At 45.7% G+C, this 16,827-nt stretch overlaps 1 protein-coding gene across 1 annotated transcript in view; it reads right to left on the bottom strand.

Moving 5' to 3' along the window:
- Positions 1-16,827, bottom strand: part of SEMA5B (semaphorin 5B) — a 266,007-nt gene that overhangs the window by 206,596 nt on the left and 42,584 nt on the right. The window lies entirely within an intron of this gene.

Raw genomic sequence — 16,827 nt, 5'->3', positions numbered from 1 at the left:
TCACAGGTTCAGATTGAGCACATATGCTGAGGAAGGAGAAGAGGTTTCTACAGCCAGCAGCAGAGGCTGTGGTAGTTTTCTAGGAGTTTCTACTACTTGGAAGCTGAGTCCTAGGAACTGTTCCATAATAGACTTTCAGGGATGACAGTGATAAAAGCACCAGTTTTGCAAACATTAGGACATTGCAAAAAGGACTAATTTTAATGGATCTCAGCATGGTTAACATGGCTAGTTTTGTACTGAGGGTAGGGACAGAGCCCACACAGCCACAAAGACTAAGACAGAGCATTTGCTACAGATGCCTGTTCATGTACCTGTATCAGTGAGTGACTGAAAGAGCCTGTTGGTGCAGAGGGCTCCCCAACAGGAGCTGCAATGCTGAGAAAAGCTGTTTTCCCCATATTTTCCTTGGACAACCAGAGCACAAACCCCTCTTACTGTCCTCACATGACAGGTGTGTCATGCTGAGCCCTCACAGAGACCATGGCAATCAAGCAGAACAAAACAACATCCAGACTGGTTGGACTGTCTCCTCAAGCTGCCTCAGTGGTAATCAGGCCTTTTATTCCCTTGTGCATGATGACCCATCAGGAGAAACCATCATTGCCAATGCTCAATTTTATCCCAAATCTTGCACTGGCTGGTCACTTCTTTAAAGCACTGGTTTCTATAGTTACACAAAAGTGAGTGCTGTGCCTGGTTCCTAAGGAAATTAGACCAAACGTGCAGTATGACTTTCTCTTCTTCCTACTTGAGAACCCACAAACCAGCTTTTATCCAGAGCAGAGAAGAGTGGAGGCCCCAGGATAAGTATGTTCTCACAAATTTCATGAACACAAGCTCTGCACAGGATACAGCTCCATGAAAGGCTGAAATGTGAACTGAGACTGAGGAAGACACAGCTCTGCCTGACTACAGAAGCAAAACAAAGAAACAAAATTCAGCCACAATAATTTCAGAGAAATTACCTTTCCCAAACATAACGTTTAGAAACCATTTGTTTCTAAGGATCATTGAATTAATAATCATGAAAACCAATGGTTTTTCCAAAAGTTATTTTATTTCCCATCATTAATTCAGCCTCTTTGAATTGCTAAAGATATGTGCACATGAATGGCAAACTGAATGTGTCCTACAAGCGCCACAGCAAGATGATGCTACAGTACCCTTTGTTCCCTCACTAAATCTGCCCTGGGGATAAATCCAACCCATACCGATGGGATTTAGCCAAAACTCACTGCAGACACAGCAGAGATAAAGCTGGTGTTTCTGCTATTGCCTCAACTAGGGTGGTTTAAGATGCCAGTATTTCAGGCTTCCTGAGCAGGTCTACCATTCAGCTTTCATTTACATTGTCATTGATGGAGGGGGCACCCACAGAGAATTAGAGGTCTGAAAATATCTCCATGCAGATAGGGCCAAAGAGGCGTCCTCCTTATGGTGATTTACTTCACTAGAGCAATGAAAATTCCTGTCTGGAACCAAGTGCCTGACTGCAAACTTACCACAGCTCCAGGGCTAGCAGAGTCAAAAGGTCACATTATTTATTTGTTGCTCTTCCAAGATCACTTTCCCATGAACTAGATGGATTCTCAAATGCCTTCTACAGCACAGAAGACTGTGATTAATCTAAGTCTTGGTTCAATTTAGGACTAGCAGTGTCTTCTTCAAAAAACTCTGTCTTAAATTCACTCCTTGGATTCTTAGAAGTTTTAAAGCTGGACAATTAGTTTTAAAGTAGAATGTATAAGGTCTGCTTTTGCTAAGCAAGTCTAATGACTGCAGAAAATAAATTGCTCTAATTTTTAATTTAATGCTTTGCCCAGCAGATCCACTTTCAGGATCTTCAGCTGCGCTCTTTTTCCCCTCCCTGTGTTAAGACATGGAAGAGGTCTGTCCTGCTACCTACCCTGTGTGCTGTTGCATGTAAAACTCAAATTTCACGTGTGTTTTCTCAGCTAATAAAAGTGTCTGTCTCTGAAGTGTGGTGTTATTTAATTTTTATGAAATATAATAGAGCATGATTTTATACGATCACTCATAACTTTCTCTTCTTCATAAAGCTGCAGTTCCTGGAGTCACATTGTTACACAAAACTCTCATTACACCAAAATGTAAAAACAAAAAAAAAAGGAAGGAGAAAAAAAGCATTTAGTGCTCAGGGTAAGAAAGAGGAGATTGCAAAGGAGAAAATACCATAGCTTCAAAAGCCAGACGAGCCCTAGCAAAGCATGTTACTGCAGTTTAAGACATCACCATCCCCAGATGGCTGCCTCAACCATTTGCTAGAGGTTTCCATTGCTTGAGGCAATGGGCAGAGCAGAACATGTGTCTGCACTTAAGCACAACAGGTTAGAGCCAGAGATCTCAATGCACAGCCATCAGCCTCAGGTTTGAGCTGAAGGGGAGGTTTTGCTCAGTGCTGGAGGCAGCCCAGGCTTATCTGCCCTTCTGCCTATTCTGCTGTGGAACCAGGGTGCTGACAGACAGGCTGGACAGACAGTGGAGCCACGTCTCTGGCTCTCTGGCCCCAGGTTCATGCACCCTCATTTTGCACCCCAGTATTTCACACAAGCTGTTTTGGAAGCAGCAATAGATCCAGGTCAGGTTGGCTTCCCTGCTCAGTCACCCCATAACTCCTGTAATCCCACCCTGCCCTTGCAACATCCCTCCTCAAATCTCCTGACATCCCCTCATGACAGATTCTGTCCCACAGCCCCAGCCAGAACATGGTTTTCTCCCCATACAGCCTGGCATGTGGAGCTGAACACTGCCCGAGCCGACAGCCCAGCCCAGTCAGCCACCATGGCACTAAGGTGACTGCTTCTCCATGGAGGCACTGATATGACTCCCTGTCCTCCACCCAACTATAGCATTTTCATTTGACAGTCACAGGAATGCTTCTTTACCCTTTCCAGGGAAGTATCTGTGCATCAGGTACCACTGACAGCAGTGATCCAGTGATCCAGATGCTCTGCAGAAGGAGCTTGGGGATGCAGGTGTTGGCTACACATAACCTAGCCATGATTTAAATTCATGACCTTGGGGGTTTACTCCCCCCAAATACAACACTAATTCTGAGATTGCCTTTCCACCCCAAACACTCATCAAAACATTAATAAAGCATGAGGTATTATATGCTAAAATGGGCACGTTCCCACTGGGAAAACAGCCATCCCAGAAGTCTCAAGCCTGTCAGGAAACTGGCTTTCCAAGAGCCTGGAGTTATGTGGGACAAGCTAAATGATGCTACTCAGCAACTGTTTCCCAGAGAAATACAGCAAGGGCCATGACAAGGCCAACAAAGACTAAAAATATCCCAGAGTTTAGCCCAGGCTCTACATATTGTTCCATTTAATGTGCCATAATTAGGGCTTTCTGTCCACATTGAGAGATGTATGAAGTGCAACGCCACTGTAACAACTGGGAACAGTGATGCATAGGAGACTCAAAGACAGGGGCATAGTGCTGCTGCTCAGCACAGAAGACACCAGAATCTCAGGAATAACAGCAAATCGAGGAGAATGCCTCAGAAGGAAAAGATCTCCTCACAGAGTAATGGGAATCTGAAGTAAAAATTCAGCAGTTTAGGCGGATCCCAGCATTTTGGTGAGGGTAGATGCCTTCAACATTTAAATTTCTCTGAGTAATGTCTACAAATTGTACTTATCTGAGACTGCAAAGCATCTGTTTAAAGCAGGCTCTAATTTGAGACATTTTTTCCTTTGATAATACGACGGCATCAAATTCCAAAGTGCTAAAAACCAGACAAAAATCAAGAGCTGAGATGCCGCAAGATGTGACATTTTTCATATAACAGCAAGCCAGTCTGACACTCTCATGGATCCCAGCATGCTGTTATTATGAGAAGCTCTACTGCCATTGATAATAGTTAAAAGATGGCAGTTATGTTTCAGGAGCCAAAAATAATTTTAAAACCTTGAAGTGCCTTTAAACAAACGTTACTGAAACCTCTCCTTGTGGTCCTTGAATTCCCATCGGGTAGACACTATACCCTTCATGTAACCCCTGGCTGCTGATTAATGAAACTTGGCAAAGGGTAGCAAAGCCATGCCAAAGGCAGCACAAAATCCCAAGTTTCTTCAAATCCTAGGGGTGAAAATGCACAGACAACAACAGCACCCTCCAATCATTTCCTGACTTCACTTAGCCAGAAGTTTGAGATAAGAGTGCTCAAATAGGCAGTGCTTTTCCCTCTGTATTCCTGACAATGGCTCCACATTCAAAGCAATCACAGCCATCTCCTGTGTACAATTACAGCCTTTTACAGTCTCACCTTGTCTAACTCCCCACCACGGACCACAGGTCTAGTCAGACACTACGTGCATTTGCAGTAAGTTTTCATGTAGTTGCCTGGATCTCTGCCTCCTGTTGGAACTCTGCTGTCTGCAAAATTAACAGGCATGAAAAAGTTGGAAACAATTCTCACGTAAGCTAAAACTGAGCTTTTTGGATCATTAGTGTTCATAGCACCTAATCATGCTACTGCAAGAATAACTAACCCTTTATGTTCTGCAGGTACTGGCCTGAGCTGCAAAAGGCAAACATCCAGACTGGCTGCGTGTTCATGTTCTGCATCACATCTCAGTTTTTCTGCTTTGTTTTATTTATGACTAAAAAGCAATAATCCACATGCCACGTGATCAGATAATCTATACTCTGGTTTGCTTGCTCTGCAGCAAGATTCAAAAGACAATATTTAGCAAGCAGCATCATCCCAGCTTCTTGTGTACAAACCAGCAGCTTGGGACCACTGGTGCACAGACAGGTCAAAGCAATACACTGCAGTAACCATCAGATATAGATAGCCAAGGTGACCTAAAGCAGACTAGCCCAAGTCCCAGATCTCATCTGGAACAAGAAGGAATGCCTGTTCATCCAGAGCACTGCAGCACTCGAGATACCCCCAACAGACAGCAGAGAAGGGAGAAGAGCTGTGTTGGGGCGGAGTGTAACTCGCTGCCTGCAGCCAAGGGCAGCGCCAGTCCTGGTTTGCTGCTGCACTGTGGGGGTGCCATAGTGATACAAAGCCCAGGAAAACCCACCGAGATAAGTTTGCAGACAGCCTGACAAGTCAGTGCTAAAAATGACCCATACAGATTTCCCACCCCGTGCAAAGCCACTATTCTTCAGATCAACAATGGGGTGTGAGGGCAAATGGCTTGCTACACTAGAGCAATTAACGTTTATGCTGGTGGCCATTTGTAGACAGAAATCCTTTCAAGCAGGAATCTTGGATGCAAGTAATTGATTTTTTTTAGTCAACTAACGGACATTTCACAAAATATATCCTACATGCAATATATCGTAATATGTGCCATATGTCATTATAAATCCATGCTCCTCCCAAAGCTGCACCTCAGACCTACTGCTCAAAATCTGTCAGCTGTCCATTCCTGGTAGCAATTTCCATTGCATTTGGTAGAGGGTAGATGGTGTGCATGCACTGAAGCAGCCGAAAACCTGCTGAAGACATTCCAACAACATGTTAGAATGTCTTCAAGGCAGCAGTGCAAAAATCCCAATCCCATTTCGGTGTTTGATTTCCTCCTGTGACCCTGGTTAAGCATCTGTGTGCCAGCTTTCCCACCTGTGCAAGACCCCAGTTCCTGAGGTTCTTGTGAAGATTACCTTCTGTAAGGCTCTTAGGAGAATTAAAATAAAGTATATTCCTTGTGGTTGCACAGATGTCCATGTGGAAGAGTCCTGGGCTTCTCAACATAAAAGCAACCAAGAGCTTCTGCAGTACTGCAGCCATTCTGCAGTACTTTCTACAGAAAGGACCAAAACTTGTATTTAAAGAAAAGAATGAAAGGCTTTTGGGAATAATTTTTAGCTAGCACCTAGGACACTGCTGCGAGGAACTTGTGCTCTGCAGAATTTTAAAGGAGGATTTAAGAATGCTCAAAACTCCATTTTCCTGTATAAAAGAGTGAGACTAGGAAAGCTAAAAAAGACAACTGGGATGACAAAATGCAAAAAGAAAATATCAGACAGGGACTGCAAAAGAAATGCAAAGTGTTAAGTGTCTAGGGAAGGCAGGGCAAGATAGGAAGCAATATCCCAGGTATGAAAACAGAAAAAGCCTGGCTTTAAGAAATCCCTATATATCAGTGAGTGAGCGGTAGCTCCTCTGGGAAGAGGTCTGAAAAAATTAATTCAGCAGTGAAGTAGGAAAAGGTGATGAAGAAAGCACTGGTATGACACTTACAGACTGCTCGGAAAAGTCATGGTGAAAGTGCTAATGAAGTGCACATTGTTAATTACCACTGAGCAAGCCCCCCACTATGCCAAAGTGCAGGATCACAGAGCCTGAGCAGATGGGTTTGCTGACCATCCCATCACAAGCCATGGCTGAACACCAAAGAATTCACAGGGGCTTATAGAACAAGTGATGACAAAAGGCTGGGGCTGGGTGATAGAAGAGAAAGAAGGATCTGTACATCCTCTTTTCTCCCCATGGAGCTACACACTGTCCTTGCCACAGCAGCTCATGGCTACCAATGCACCAGGCTAGAAAGCAGCAGCACAGACCCAGGTGCCACATCTAGACCCACCATTTCTTGTTTGTCACACACTCAGCACCTTGGCACAGCAGACAGCTGGTCATGCAGTACCACACAGACCCAGCTCCATGTGGCCAGATGTCAGGAAACACTGATCATTCAGATGGCTGGATAACAATACATGGCACTGATGGAATACCTGGGACTACCAAAGCACTTTGTGAGTATGAAAGCACCTCTGTCACTAGGAGACCAATTAATATTTGTCCTCATTATACGGGAAGGAATTGAGACATGGAAAGGTTACATGATTTGTTCTACACAGCAAAAGTGTACAGCAGAGCAAGGAAGATGATGACTGACAGACAGTCACCAAATTTCCTCCACACTCTCTGGTTTTCCTTTGCTCCTGGCTATGACAGACTGCAATACATTTGTACTGGCAGCTATGAGGAGAAAGTACAAAACACAGAGCTGGGACTGGGCATTCATACTGTAACAAGTCTATCCAGCTTTGTGATGGCAAACTGTAGACAGGGAGAGGCAAAAGCTTTTGCAAAATGCTACCCATTTCAGAGCTGGTCCCTGGATATTAGGAGATGGGAGAAGACATTCACATAGAACCATTTGTTGCATGCACACACCCCACAAAGCAGCCAATTTTTACCAGTGTCAGACCCAGCAGATGCACAGCTCAAGCAGAAATCCAAATCTGGGCAGGTTTTCCTAAAATTCCCACCAAAATCAGAAAAGATACAGAAGTGCAGAGTGGACTTGTTAATAGCTGATACATATGAAGAGGGAACTTGAAACAATTCAGTTCCTGGCTGACATATCCTGCTTAGGGGCTATTTTCAAACCAGGAAGAAAAAGAGAATAAAAATATTTCCTCCATGGATCTGGACTTCTCTCCCTTCCTGTAATACTTTTGCTTGCCAGATTGGAAACTGCTTCTGGCCAAAATATCCCCAAGAGAACAGAACAGAAACTGAGGTGTCTGGCAATAGATATCACCTAATAGCAGAGAAAAGAGTTATTTCATTTGCAGTCCTTGCTGGTATCTCTGATGGACCTGGAAAGCCAAGCATTCAGAAGGTTAATTCATAAACCCTAGTTTGAACTTCTGACATCTCCCTCACTGCTGAGCATCAGCCTCGCTGTGGGCTGACACTGGGTGCCTCATTCACCTTGGCTTTGTACCCTGTGAATCCACTAAACCTGTGGTGCCCACAGGCAGCTTCTGAACCGCACACTCAGAACTATTTCAAACCCAGCCCCCAGCCTGAGCAGGTTACACTGCCAGCAGTGCAGCAGGTATAAACATAAGTCACTGCTGCAGGTGAAGTAAGCTGACTGTCACTCATTTCTCACCCTGAAACCCCTTTGCATGCCCACTCCAGCCTTGTCCTGCAGCAGAATGGTCACACCTTTGCAGATCTTGTATCTTTTGCCATCTCTGAGCTAGGCTCAGCTCCCCCTCCAGCTCCCCAAGGCATGCTGTATGTATTTCATGGCCTTCAGCCACATGGAGAATTTGGACTGCCCAGAACTTGTAGAGTCAGGAATCTTGGCCATCTCTACGTTCAGCTAATGAAAAGGAAAGGAGCAACACTAGGTCTGGACACAGCTGCACTGTTCTGGAAGGGACCTACTCAAAAGCACAGCTGCTCCTTCCCCACATGACAGTGGCAGCAGGCAGGGACCTGCAGCCTGCTCAGGCTGCCCAATTTGATCTGCTCACACTCCATATCTTTTTTTAATTAGAATAACTTGCTGCAGAAAGCAAGCAGCAAAAGAAGATCCCACCCCAAGAGAAAATAAGGATTTCAATAAAAGAAGGTTGCAAATATCAGGGTGCATATTAGGGTACAGAGAAGACCACACAGGTGGCTACTGCATTAAAAGTCAGCATTTGCAAACTCAGGGTGGCTGAGTTTACTTTCTTCCTGTCCCTCCTCTTCCCCTCCCCCTCCCACACTTGATGGGAGAGCATGACAACCTATAAAATCCAAGTGCCAAGAAACAGCAGTCTTGTAACCATTTGTGCAGGTCAGGCTTACAATGCAGGACAGAAGGAACTCCCAGAGCACCTGAGAAGCAAGAATGTCTCAACCCTTATACCTAGAGCAAGCTCCAGAAAATTCAGAGGAACTTCCTCTGCTGAAAACCAGCCTTCAGTACCAGGATTCCCACAGGGCAGCTGCTCCAGCCTCCAGCCCTCCTTGTGATTCCCCCACAAAAGGAAAGGAAACCTCAGGGAAATACCAGTGGGCCAACTCAGAGTGTGGAGGCAGCCCTGTGAAAATCAGCAGGGAAGGAGCTCTGCAGCTGCTGGTGGGGTTTTGCTCACCATGGTCCCCAGGGCAGGGGGAGAGGCTGTGGGAAGGACAACCCCAAGGGCTGGCTGGGAAGGAGAGCTCCCTGATGGTTAATCTGTCTCCAAGCAAGACAAAATCCACCTCCTTCAATGGAGTAAAGGTGAAATGTGGGTTCCACACAGCCCCACATGGCAGTGAGAATGCTGCCTCAGCATGGACACTTTGACCTCTCTTCCAAGCATATGAAAACTATTGCGCCTTATCGGCTCTCCTCTGCTGGAAACCTCCCGCAATCCCATGCTGGGGACTTAGAAAGAGGTCAGGGAGGGAGAATTTTACATGCTGAATCATTCCCAGACAAATCGTTTCCTTATTATACATGGCAGCCTCCCACGGACAGACTGCCAGAGGGCTCTCTGAAATCGTATTAGGTGCCTTTCCCTTGCTCCTCTTTATCCCCCCCATCATCCTTCTCTCATTTGAAACGTTATAGCTTGCAGTCCCACTGGAGAGGGTCTGGGGGTCATGAGCACACAAACAGTCCAAGGGGCCCGAGGAAGGGAAGAGCACAAGGGCCTGCTGTAAACTGCTCCAGGCTCAGCCACTCCCACACGGGGCAGCTGCACTCCCGGCTCACACTCCCAGCTCACACTCCCGGCTCACACTCCCAGCTCACACTCCCAGCTCACACTCCCGGCTCATGCTGTCGGCTCACACTCCCAGCTCACACTCCCGGCTCACACTCCCAGCTCACACTCCCGGCTCACGCTCCCGGCTCACACTCCCAGCTCACACTCCCGGCTCACACTCCCAGCTCACACTCCCGGCTCACACTCCCAGCTCACACTCCCAGCCCTTTACAGGACTGGCAGCCAGATGTCAGGATCCAGTGAGCCCGGCAGCAGAGCTGCCCTTCAGACCCGCAAGGCCTTTGCTCTGGCACGCTGCCGATCACGCCTGCAGGTCAGGTGTGCACGCTCTTACCATGTCTACCCACACCCGAGGCTCTCTGGATGCAGACCAGGAGCCACAGAACTGTATTTCAAAGAGCATCAAAGGGGAGTTTGTTAGTAAGTCCCGAGGAGGCAGTTAGCTCTGTGCCATGCCGAGGCTCCGGTTGCAGCCTCCGGGCTGGAGCTGACTTGCACCGAGCCAGCCAGAAGTGTGGAGAGATGGGGGTAATTCCCCCTACAAACCGCACCGCCCTGCGTGGGGGATGACTGGTGCTGGGAAGCGCAGGGCTCCTTGCTGCCAGGGCTGCGTGCCCATGCCTCCAGTGCTGTGCCTGCCTGCGAGGGGAGGACGGGCAGCAGAGGAGCACAGCTGCAGCTCCAAGCCCCTCCGTGAGGCCTGGGGAGAAAAACAAGATACTCAAACTTCACACGGGCAGTTTCTGAAGTCAGCACAGTGTCTTGATGGCATTACAGCAGCATTATTGTGCGCAGCTGGGGGTAAATTATTCCTTATGTAACTTTTATTTAACATAGCAACTTCCCTTGTAAATCACACTGCTCGGGCCCCAGTCACTGCAGGGACGTTGCCAATAGAGGCTGTGACAGAAGCCATGCCAGATCCGAATCAAACGCACAAACCCTTCTGAGGTTACTCAAAACGTGCTCAAGAGCTTTTCAGCAGGGCTGGGTCTGCAGGCTCACAACGTGTGCTTGGGCCACTTCTGGTTTGTTACTCAGATTCGTCTGCAAAGGAGGGCTGGGGCTGTCCCACAGCATTACAAGGTTTCCATTTACTCCCACAGGACTGAATAGAGGTTCTCATGCTGCCCCCCCACTCAAATGCTTTGGAGCCACAAGAATCATTACCACGTCAGGGAAAACAGAAGTCTTCTCTATACATTCACAATTTCCTAAAAATTGTATCATCAAACCCAGCCAGTAGCCATCTCTCTCTGATGAGAGAGATGTTTGTTTTCTCCTACCCTCTGTGCTCTGCTTTGTCTTGGCGAGAGAAGAGAGCTGCCCTGCAAAGCTCTCTTCTGTTTCAGGAGGGTTTAGCATTGAATTACTGACAGCCCCACGATGTTGTAACAGGTACAACATGTATGGGTGACCTAGCACCATGAGGCCATTTAAAATGCAGCCACTGGGACTTGTGGCAAACTGTGTCAGGTTCCAGCTTGGAAGTGACTTGTCACCATAAGAACTCAATCTCTTCGTGTCGTTTCCAGCAGGAGGCTGAACTCAAATGGTGTCTGTCCTACAGAGTTACAAATCCCATTTTAGCCTCTAGGTTCCTCTGAACCTTAACTGATGTGCTGTGAACCTCAGGTAAGTAAAGCAAGTCCCAGGCCTGGGAAATGAAACGAAAACTGCAAGTAGAGTTTTATTGCCTAGAAACTGCTCTGGAATCTGGACCCACAGGAATTTGCCCAGCACACACATAGTTTTTCCTATCATCAGAGCACCTCATTATCCCTTGTGGCTGACACAGCAACTGCAGTGTCACAGAGTCCTCATCTCCAGCGCAACACAGAGACATTCAGCACAACTGGGAGACTTCTCCCCAGAGAGGCATTCCTGCAGACACCCATGGGGCATAGTTCTCACAAATCTGCCAAGCACCAGCTCTCCACCCTCTGATTCCATCTGTCTGAGGCCTGGATCAGCTCAGGGTGGCCTGGGTTTTTGTTCTGTTTTTCCTGCAAGCCATGGAGCCCTACTGTCCCATTACTGCATTAGGCAAAAGAAGCTGAGACCACAATTGCCCTGAGCAGCTCATATGCAAGACAAGGAAGGAAAAGGCTGGGGAAGGATTATCCCTACAACTGCAGTACTGAAAGGACATGGAGATTAACCAACTTGCTTGGGGTCACACAAGCAGTCTGTGGCAAAGGGAAGAATTAAACCAGAATTCTCCAAGTCCTGTGCTAGTGCCCTTACCACAGGCCTTTCCTCTCTGCCTCTAATGGAGTGTCTTCATTTTCAAGGGCAAAGCAGGGAAAGTGGCAGTTCTGCTTTGTTCCCTTCCTGCAGCACAAGCAGAAAATGAGAGTTACAGCACAGCCAGGTGGGACTGGAAACAGAGCACTTGGAGCAGCAGTATCAAGTGGGCAAACTTTTTTGACAATTAATGAAGATGTGATACAGCCAGAGACCTCCTTTTCCCCCAGTTGCAAGCTGCTTCCAGCTCCTGAAGTGTTTGGATCACTTCCCCATTCCCTCTCTGTAGCATATCTGGCAGAGTTATTGAGATGTGGACATTTGAGCAAGCAGAGCTGATTTACCTTCACTTGCTTTGCTTCTCTCAGTGCTTGCATCCCCTCTGAACATCTGCTTTGTGTTTTATAGCAGTTTTAATTGGGAGCAGTGCTGAATGTGTACTAACTGGCTTTTTCCTTGACTTCCACAATCAGGCTCCAACACTATTTTTTATTTCTAACTGGACAACTCTGCCAGGGCAAACCTGAAAGCACAACTGAGGCCAGTAACTGCTGACACACTGTTTTGCAAGTGTTTTACATCAAATTAAGAAAATCATCATATAATCAGAGCAGAGACTGACCTACACATCCCTGAGTAATTTTTGTCAGGGCCAGATATTTCAGATGACCACTATTCACTCTCTCTGCTGACAGAATTTAGCTGCCATATCTGGAGCTTTCTCAAATGTAAACCTCGCATCAAAATGACATGATCAAGCCAACTTTAATAGTCTGGAAATGAAACAAAATTTCTATGATTTCTGATTTGATTTCCATCCTGAAATATACATAAAAGTGACTGATAAACCAGTGCAGGCTTGGCACAGGGCAATCATCATGTTCATTTTCAGAATCCTGAAAGTCAAATAAATAAGCCAATTTCTCTGTGAAGTGGTAAAGAAACGAAGCAATTGGCATCCGACATTCTCAGTCCAGCCTCGGACTGCCTTTCTACAGAAAACAGGTTGTTTCCAAACAAAACCACTTTCCAAGCTTGCCACAATTGAAGCCCTGCTTCATGCTTTAAAATATTTCTGCATGCATTCAGGCCTCCTTATGCACCTTGGTGGAAGTCCTATGCTCTCCATGATATAGACTGAACCTGAAGCCAGTTAAGTTTTCAAACTTTGTTTTGAGATCCCAGCTTCACACAGTACCAGGGCTCCAGGCAAGAACCCCCCTGAGTGTAAGCCAGCCAGATCTAAGGATGCTTATGACCCTTTATACAAGCCCAAGCACAGCAGAAACGATGAGCTTTGATATAAAAACAGGGAAAAAATCATGACAGTGAACATCTGAAATGCCATCAGAATCATCAGTACAGTTTTCCATATGTCACTATGTCATTACATCACAGTTTGGTGGACAGGAGATGGGTCGATGACCAAGTCTAATTCCAGTCCTAACATCCTCTCTTTAGACTGAATTCGTCTTCATTTAATGAGCTGCAGTTTTAATGATTTACTTCCAAGGACACCAAGTCTCTAGTTGGTTTTTTTATGTGGCTTGAGGCATATGTTAAATAGGATCATAATATTTACTTACCTCACCAAAGTGGTGGGAGATTTAATACACCAACTTGCACTTTAATGCAATACAAAAAGATAATGTCTGAAGCAGTTTCAGGCACTATCCTGAACCTCCCCATTCTGTTTTTAAGGCTCAAAAAAATCACATATTTTTGTGATGTTCTTTCTATTTTGTTCTACACAAAAAGGTAATGAACTAAAAGTAAAAGCATTAGAATACAAACAGCCCCAATTTTCAATACTGCAAATTCACAGCAAAAGCAGGCTGGAGGGAATGTAGCTAATTTATTTTTCATGTTGTTTTGTGTTTCAAGCCAGTTAATAAAGAAAAAAATAAATTAAAACTTCGTCAATCACAACTTTGACCAGAAAAATGAGACAAAAAGAAATCCACAGAATCTTCCTTTCCTTGTTCTACGAGCAGCATTTATTACAGTACTCAGGTAGGGTTTTTAAGAAAGTAAGCTGAAAATCAAAAAGGCAAAACTGATTTCTTGGTTGGCAACAACACCTTAGTTGTGTTTGCAACTCATTTTGAAGAGGTAAATTATTACTGTAAGTGTTAAAACATTATTCCTGACTTTGCTGGGAGAGAACTTCAGCACAGGTGAACCACTAGAGAGGAACAAAGCAAACTGGCTAGCATTTCTGAAAAACTGTAACCCAAGAAAGGCCACAATGCACTCTGACCCTGCACACAGGTGGAACTTTTATGGAGACTGCTTACTTCAAGCAGTAAACTTAAGGCATAGCTATGAGAAGTAGACTTAACTCTTTCACAGCCATTTTCATCCTCATACTTAAAAGCAGTATTTGCCCAGAACTCTGCATTACTAGGTCTGTTTTCCATGATAGGACATGGGTGGGGAACACACAAGAGTTAAGGCTGTAACTGGATGATGAAGTCCCACTTCAGTATTGTGAGCACTCACTGTGCTGCCTGTCCTGGTCATACCAGAGAGTGCAAATGTGCAGGAAGACCTGGCCAAATCACTTTAAAAAAAAAAAAAAATCACTTACAGACTGAGCTCTACAGCAAAAACTAAGGAATTGCCATCTGCTCAACAAGGAGACAAGACTAGGAGGACCATGCCCCACTTGGACACTTGGATGGGAAAGAAGTGTCTTATTCTGCCTGGACTAATCCTCCTCTGAGCATTTATGAATCCTTTCACCTGCTTCCACCCATCTCAGCTGTTTGTCTATTCTTTAATATCTCCAGTAAAACATTAACATGGGAGCACTCAGAACAGAAGTCAATCAAACAGTAAGCATTCACTCCTCTCCATGCATTCCCAAATACAAACAGCTTTTCCCAGTGTTCAGTCAACATCCCAAACACTCCTCCCTTTCTTTAGGAAACACCTGAGCAAACTGGTGTGTCTAACAGACTGTTCTCAAGTCCAGCAAATCCCCTGGGAAGTAGCTCATGGCTAAGCTGTCCTGTCTAAAAGTTGATCCCTTTTTCCATCCTTGGGTGAAGACAGGACTCATAGGAGACCCAGCAGGCAATGCTGTGTAGACCAGAAGCTCTGGTTTCATTTTCAGATCTGGGCTGCTGACCTGTGGAGCACTGGCACAGGTATGTCAGCCTCTGCCTCCCAAAGTGCATTCACTACTTAAACAGCAAGCCCATGGGAATGATATCGCTGCTGTCTAAATGAGGGAGGACAGGCTGTGACTACATCAGGCAATTTAGGAGCAGTGTTAAAGTGCAAGAAGGCTGGGGGAACTACCAATGCCTCTTTAGCATTTTCCCATCCTGGAAAATCTGCAACCATCTCAAGCCATCTCCCAGGACATATTTGTAGCTGCCTATTGTAACAGATCCCTGGCTTCTGCCAGACCTTCCTGGGTGTTAACCAAAACAGCATAAATACTAGAAGGCTGAGAGCTGTCTCAGAAGATCAAATAATTTCCATCTGTAACTCAACAGAGTATTTGAACCCAAGGCTACTGAAATGAGTGGCTGATATCAGACATCCGCTGCACGACCCACATCACTCTCCCACACTGCTTTGACCTCAGCTGAAACCATTTGCAATTTCACTTCTTCCGCAGTGGCAAGGATTAATGATTGATCATGGACCTTCACCATGAATCTCTGGGCTCCTGTCAGCCAGTGTCACAAACTTAACATTATCTAATTGTAAGTTTTCCCATTTAATTGCAATATACACCTGCTCAATGTCCCTCTGTGTGTGAAAAAGCATCATACTTCATTTAAAAAGCCCTCATTTAAATTCAACAGCTAGCTGCACAGATTTAACCATTAAACTGATTTATGTTGCATAAAAGATCAAACCAGATCGCACCTTGTGGCCAAATAACCATAAAAGGTTTCTGTAAAGATCATTAATTCACCTCCCTGGGCAGTTAGTTTAGCAGTAAATATGACTTAGATGACTTTATCCAGTTAACCTTAATCAATTTGTTATTATGATTAGTCACCCTAAATAACAGAAATGTGAGAGGGGAAGGTGCTACAGTTCAGACCTTGGTAATGAACAGGCTGCTGGTGTGCTGACCCCAGATTCCCACACTCCTGGAAAACAGGAATCCATCCTCTGCCTGCACCTCAGGGGACCTCAGCCAACCTGTGCTGGGGAGAGCATCTCAGAGGCTGATCCTTTTCAGTAGCCTGCAGGTAGGCAGCTCCCACCATCACAACTGAAGAAAGAGAAGAAGGGGCAGAGGGGGACAGAAGGCAGGAACAGCCCATTCGCCTCATGCTACGAGGAAAGCTGGCCCAGTCGTCCACATACCAGCTTGAAACCTGGCAAGGTTTAATTTGGCAGACCTTGCTCTGTCACAGATTTCCATAGTGACCTTGGCCAAGGTATTTCATCTCACTGTATCTCAGCTCCCCAGCTGTTAGGCAGAGACGACAGTGCTTCCATCTCTCACAGGAGTGGTCTTTAAGTTTGTGAGGCATTCAAACATCACAGCTCTGGGAGCAATAAAAACTCCTTAAGTAGGTAGATCCATCACTCTGGATGCTCCATTCTCCTCTCACCCTGCATGGCTCCATTGACTTCAACCCATTTAACCTGTCACAGAGGACGTGAAATCAGATTCAGGCCCTTGATCTGGCAAAGGGATTGCCTCTTCCTCAGAGTCACTGCAATAACCACCAGAATGGGACCCAGTGGTGTCTACAGCAATGTAAGTGATCATCAGTACTAAAGGAAATAGGCCCATACCTCAGCTACCAAAGTTATTCACACCTGAGCAAAGCACATTATACTGACAGCCATGCAAACTGCTGGTATCAACTGGGTGCCTTTTACACCAGTTTGGAAAAAGAGGGAAGAGAAGATGAGAAGGGGCTTAAATCGTAACACTCATACTGGTATAGGTCAGCAGTGAATTCATGCAGTTAATGGAAAAATATTGGTGTAAGGACCAAAACAGGACTTGAGGTGTTTGGGTGTCTGCTCCCAGTCTCCCACGGGGCAGAGCCTTGCTCCTGTCAGAGCTGCACTTGGTATGCAGTGAGCACATCAGTAAATCAT

This window comes from Serinus canaria, chromosome 7 (assembly GCF_022539315.1).
Source record: "Serinus canaria isolate serCan28SL12 chromosome 7, serCan2020, whole genome shotgun sequence".
NCBI classification, from domain to species: domain Eukaryota; kingdom Metazoa; phylum Chordata; class Aves; order Passeriformes; family Fringillidae; genus Serinus; species Serinus canaria.
This window is presented reverse-complemented; position numbering and strand designations above follow the sequence as displayed.